Source organism: Rhagoletis zephyria, unplaced genomic scaffold (assembly GCF_001687245.7).
Source record: "Rhagoletis zephyria isolate East Lansing unplaced genomic scaffold, Rhagoletis_zephyria_1.1 Rzeph_scaffold_00390, whole genome shotgun sequence".
Lineage (NCBI taxonomy): Eukaryota > Metazoa > Arthropoda > Insecta > Diptera > Tephritidae > Rhagoletis > Rhagoletis zephyria.
Window position 1 is genome coordinate 157,410 of NW_016157474.1, and position 7,027 is coordinate 164,436.

The window sequence follows — 7,027 nt, forward strand, 5'->3', positions numbered from 1 at the left end:
ACAATAATTTTTAGACGAAAAATAAGAATATTATAAATTTTTGGAAAATGGGCGTAGCCACGCCCACTTATGGTTACATGTGTATATCTTGGTAACCGCTGCACCAATTTCTTCCAAACTTGGCACAGTTGTTGGCCTTCGCACAGCATACTAAATGGCCGAAAATTTATAAAATCGCTCAATAACCACGCCTACTTCCCATATAACGGTAATTTTCAGAAATACGAAAACTGCGATATTTTAGTAACTACTGGAGATTATTCACTCAAAATTGATATTTATAATAAGTTTTAGACGAAAAATAAGAATATTATAAATTTTTGGAAAATGGGCGTAGCCACGCCCACTTATGGTTACATGTGTATATCTTGGTAACCGCTGCACCAATTTCTTCCAAACTTGGCACAGTTGTTGGCCTTGGTACAGCATAAAAAACCGCCGAAACTTTTTAAAATCGGACAATAACCACGCCCACATCCCATATAACGGTAATTTAGAGAAATACAAAATCTTCGATAAATCAGTAAATATTGAAGCTAATTTATTCAAAATTGATGCTTGCAACAATTCTTTACCAAGAAATACGTTTATGGTAAAATTTTGGAAAATGGGCGTGGCACCGCCCACTTATGATCACATATAAGTATATCGGTAACCGTTCTACCAATTTGTACCAAACTCGGTATGGTTATTGTGCTTGCCACATAAAAGCAAACCGTTGAAAATTATTGAAATCGGACTAAAATTGAGGCCGCTTTTCATATAACGGTAAATTTCAGAAATGCTTGAAATTTCAATATTTCGAAATTTAAGGACGCTAATTTACTTAAAATGTATACACCCCGGCTTATCATGTAGCGGTAGCTTTCGGAAAGGTGGAAAACATATATTTAATACTTGCGCCGGGTATTTAATGTTCGGCTCCGCCCGAACTTAGACTTTCTTACTTGTTAAATCACTGTTTGAGATCAATTAAAGATATTATCAGTATATTTAAGTAATAATTAAAAAGTTAACACATTTAAGTAAAAAATAAATATATAAGTGCATCACCTATTCCATTTTGAGCGAAGCAAAATTATTCCTTCTTTTGATGGAATTGCGATCTTAAAGAAATTATAGCATTAAGGGTTGCAAAAAATTCTTGTTTTGCCCTTGAGAGGGGATATTTGTGATAAAAATTTAATTGGCTAACAAAAAAATTGCTTCCAGCAATCCCGGGATTTAAATCGACTAATCCCGGGATATTCGGTACTTAAAAAAGACCGGGATCCCGGGATCCCGAAATCCCGGGATTGACATCCCTAGTTATGACTATACCAAGTGCTTTGACACTTAAATTTTAGATTTTTCAGAGAGTGGAGTTAATCGATGTGTGCACTGAACGGCTCATGTGTACATACATATAAATTATATGTATATACTCGCATCTGTACAGATGGATCAAAGCTTGAAGAAAGAACAACTGGAATTATCTTATTTGTGTCGAATTAAAAAAAAAAAAATAAAAATCAATGGGAAGCTACCCTACCATTTTCGAATCAGATGCTTATGCAATAGAATTTTGTGTTGTTATAGAATAATGTTTTTAAACATGCGGACCGTGGGTGAGGGGGAAAATATAAGACGGTTTGGAATTAAGATGTCTATTTGAAAATTATTTAGAAGAAGCATAGCTGTTGTGTTTTCACAGGTTTGTGTTATAGGTGAATTTTTAAATAATTCTTGAAAATACTGGTGGTCAAGCCATTTTTCAATACAAATTGATACTTTCTAATGTAGCTTTAAATAATTTTCATGGTTTATAAAACGAAATATTTAGTTTGCGTAGATGAATATATGTATGTGAACTGGTTTTCTGATTATCTAACTTCGCTACAAATTTACGCACTACTCGCGCTAATAAGTATATACATTTTTATATACAAAGCTAATTATGAACAAATTTTTTGTGCAATTTTTCGCGTAAAAATATTTATGAAATATTTTTTTTGCTCTAAGCACCAGCCCTACTTTGTATATGTATGTGTTCATTAGAGTGGTTCAAAACACACTCTTTTTGGAAATTCATAAACGCTCCTTCAAGATATTGTTATTTGTGATAAAAAAGAGACACGCATTTTTTTATTTTGAAAAAAATTTTTTTAGAGGTCGCGCTGGTCGATTTTTTATAAAAACGCTGGTGTTCTCAATTTTTTTATTTTCGTAACATGTTAAAGTGCAGCTAAAAATTTTGTTTTTACATGTAATTACTGAGGAATTATTGGGGAATATTCCTTTAATTACATACCTGCCTTGGACAGTAAGAATGGGCCTAGTGCCCGTAAATATGCTTCCGAAAACAGACTGCTAAAATAAAAACGTTGATAGTGAACTTTTTAAGCATTGTAATGGGTTAAAACTCGTTACCAGGGGGTCTCTGGGGTCGCTGATTACGCATCCGATATCAGTTTTTTTTAATTCAAAATGGCGGTGGCAATATGGCGAAATTTTTTTTATAATTATTGGATTTTCTTCGAAACTCGGAAACTGACTTAAGATTCCTAATTAGCAACCCCATAAGCCCTCTAGTGATAAGTTCCCACCCATGACAATGCGTAAATAGTTCAGTATCAACGTTTTAAGTTTAGTAGTCTCTTTTCGAAAACATATTTTCGGGCACTAGGCTCATTCTAAATGTCCAAGACAGGTATGTAATTAAGAGAATGTTCCCCAATAACAACAGAGTAATTACACGTAAAAACAACAATATTAGCTGTATTTTAACATGTAACGAAAACAAAAAAATTAAGAACATTTCAAAATAAAAAAATACGGTTCTCTTTTTTTACTACAATAACAATAATTTGAGGTAGCGTTTTAGAATTTCAAAAACAAACTTTTTTTGAACCACTCCAATGTACATATATTATTTTATTTAATTACTCGTAGTTTGTGGTGTGGTAACTGTATGTACAAATATACATATGAATGCCTCAATTGGCAATCGATTGACCCCATTTATCTTAAACTTTATTTAATATATAATATTTATAATAACATTTTTAATTTGAATTTCTAAAAAATGTACATTATTTGATCTCATCTCTCAATTTTTTGTTAATGGAGTTCATCAATTCGGCAAGTGAAACATTCACATGGGTCACGGGTGGGACCTTTGTGCAGCAAAGATTTTTTCTTTTTCAAATTTAATTGTATCCAGCGTTGCCACAGACACATTTTTTTTGCTACCAAATTTCCTACCATAACCAACCAAAACCTACCAAACATCTTTTTAAGTTTTAATTTTTTCTTTTCAATGTCAAACTTATTAAAAACATAGCTAACATCACATTTGGTAAAACTAAAACNTCTTTTTCAAATTTAATTGTATCCAGCGTTGCCACAGACACATTTTTTTTGCTACCNATTCGGCAAGTGAAACATTCACATGGGTCACGGGTGGGACCTTTGTGCAGCAAAGATTTTTTCTTTTTCAAATTTAATTGTATCCAGCGTTGCCACAGACACATTTTTTTTCCTACCAAAATTTCCTACCATAACCAACCAAAACCTACCAAACATCTTTTTAAGTTTTAATTTTTTCTTTTCAATGTCAAACTTATTAAAAACATAGCTAACATCACATTTGGTAAAACTAAAACACAGCTAGTACAATAAAAACAAATTAGCTGCGTATTCATTTACTGTACAGACTCATGAACGAAAGACACAAGATCACGCCTTCCCGAAAGAAAGAAAAAATTTATTTTCTAGCTGTCGAAATCTCGACGCCATATTTGTTGTAAGAAGTAACCAACGAAGAGACCAAAAAAAAACGCGTAATTGTTGAACGCATGAATAACCATTTTTATTCCACAAACTCTTTTAGAAATCTTGTCGTTGTGTTAAATTATTCTTTACCTTATGTGTACACACGTTGTCACAAGCGAAAATGAAGAAAATTCCAGTAAAAAGCCACCAACAAATTGTAAGAAATGAACAAATGTAAGNACCAAACATCTTTTTAAGTTTTAATTTTTTCTTTTCAATGTCAAACTTATTAAAAACATAGCTAACATCACATTTGGTAAAACTAAAACACAGCTAGTACAATAAAAACAAATTAGCTGCGTATTCATTTACTGTACAGACTCATGAACGAAAGACACAAGATCACGCCTTCCCGAAAGAAAGAAAAAATTTATTTTCTAGCTGTCGAAATCTCGACGCCATATTTGTTGTAAGAAGTAACCAACGAAGAGACCAAAAAAAAACGCGTAATTGTTGAACGCATGAATAACCATTTTTATTCCACAAACTCTTTTAGAAATCTTGTCGTTGTGTTAAATTATTCTTTACCTTATGTGTACACACGTTGTCACAAGCGAAAATGAAGAAAATTCCAGTAAAAAGCCACCAACAAATTGTAAGAAACGAACAAATGTAAACAAACGGCTAATGTCAAAGTCGCCCAACTTTTTTCCTAAACGCGATTATAACGGGCTACTAAGAAGAAGGCGTGATCTTGTATTTTTGGTTCATGGTACAGACTCATGATTCAATAATAGAAAGGTTTTGTAATAAAACAGTCTTCTCGCTTCCACACATAAAATCGGCTCCTTTACTTGTGCAGAATGTTGCTTACTCTACAGTTTCTAGTGATATTAGTAGTAAAACCAAAAATTCTTCATACTAAATATTCGTTGGCATCACCTTCGTTTGCGTAATTTTCTAGAACAAGTGTAGAATAGCGACCGTTTAGCTATAAAATAACCAAAAATGCCGATTGATTGAACTTTTTACGCTGATTTCAACGATACCAAATTTATTTGGCGCAGGTAAAAAATAAAGAAGATATAAGAGGTTTATTTGCTTTGTTTATTTGTAGATCATGACAAAATATGTAATATCGAATTAAAGGTAATAACTTGTACTTTCTAAATAATATAAATTTCTTTACCATTAATTATGCAGGTTTTTCAAAACAGGTTATTTCATGAAAAAATAACATTTTTATATTATTTCATGAAAAAATAAAATTTTTTCGTTTTTAGTGGTTTTGATTTAAAAATACAAAAGGCTATAAATTATGTACATCAGCTCATGATAAAAAAATAGGAAGGTAGAACCGCTGAGAGGAATTTTTCAAATTCTTGACGTTTGCAAGCAATTTAATTTTAAAATTTTACACACAAACTCACACACACATTCTCATTTTCATTCTCAAACATCAACCACTTTGAACAATTCCTTTTTTTACTCTCAATTTTATACGATTTTAAAATGTTGGCAAACTTCAAAAAAAAAATCATGGCCGACGCATTGAGAGAACGGTTTTACCTTACTATGCTTTTATCATGCATCAGCTGAAAGAAAAATTAATTATCTTCATGGTGACGTCATTAGTTTTTTAATCGGTTACATAGTTCATAAGATATTAATATTAAAAAATCTAAAAACTGAACTTTAAGCTTCTAGAGAACGTCTTCATTTTTCACTTGCGCCAAATAATTTGGGCATGGTTGAAATGAGCATAAAAAGTTCTATGGATCTGCATTTTTCGTTTTTGCATAGCTGAAGGGTCGGTGTTTTAGATTTCTTCCAGGAAATGACGAATAACTGAAATCAAAAATGCATGTTTTTATGTGTTGTTTAGTATTTCCATTAAAACACCAAATATATTTAAAATTCGCATTCGCATTTTTGTAGTACCTTTCTACTACCGTTTTCGCAAAAGGTGATCACATTCTTTCCCTTTCTCCTACTTCCAAAATACAGATCTAGATAAAGGAGTGTCAAATTTTAGCTGTCACAAATTACATAACCTTGTATTATTGAATCATGGTACAGACTTATCCAAATGTATGTCTCTTTCACATACATACAAATCGTCACTAGATACGAATAAAGATGCGAATGACGGCGAAGAAAGATGCATAAACTTATTTTCGCGGTCAACTATGTTTGCGAGTGTAATAGTATACGAATGTTGAATCGATGTTTACGCTTTTTTTCGCAATTTTTTTCACGCGTTCTTTTTCGCCGTCAAAACACCCGAGCATCTTTATTCGTGTCGCGCTGCGACTTAAGAAGATATGTATATTGTGCTAAATTCTAATTGTAATCACTCCAACCTTTAGATGGAGAAGACAATCGTTCTCCAAAGTGTATCAATCTACGATTCATGCTTCGCGGACAGGCACATAGAATATACTCTTGGGTTTTCTTCACCAGCCCACAAAACTTACAGTCCGTCTCTACAGAAAGACCCTTTAATTAAAAAGGTACGTTAACTTGCAGTGTCTTGTAAGGTTCTAAGTTCAAGGTGTCTTTCGGAGTTCCTCTTGAAAGAGTTATGAATCTTTTGATTTTCTTATTCCCTTTGACTTTCGCCAGCAGGCAGCAATTTGAGATTACTCCCTGCTAGCTACTAAGTAGGTATGCAGTATATCCTTTATTTGCATGTTTGCGGCCGCCGTTATTAGAACGCANTTGAGATTACTCCCTGCTAGCTACTAAGTAGGTATGCAGTATATCCTTTAGATGTACTGCAGAAAGGCTCGGGACCATGCAAACGCATTTGGGCTCCTCGCTTTGCAAGACAGTCAGCCCTTTCGTTGTCCCTGCGTTACGGTATTGTGGGCACCCAGGTGGACGTTCGTATTGTATATTGGCAATAATAAGGGTACACATTTTTACTTAGGAATCAGGTATATTTGCATGTTTGCGGCCGCCGTTATTAGAACGCTCTGGTGAAATATTCGTGTAAAAAAGGTTGCTCAAATGTGTGGAGATACATATTTTCTATTTTCCGCAAATAACTATTACTCATTGTCCCGAAACCTACCAAAATCCAATCAAGCCTACCAACCTACCAAATGGAAAAAAGCCTGCTAGTTTTGGTAGGAAAAGCTCATGTGTGGCAACACTGATTGTATCTGTACTCCGCAATTCTTCATTGCGATAAAGCCACAACTAATTCACTAATTTAGTCGGCCGTGTGGCTTAGTGGTTAGAAATACGTAATACCACTCCTGGTCCGAGC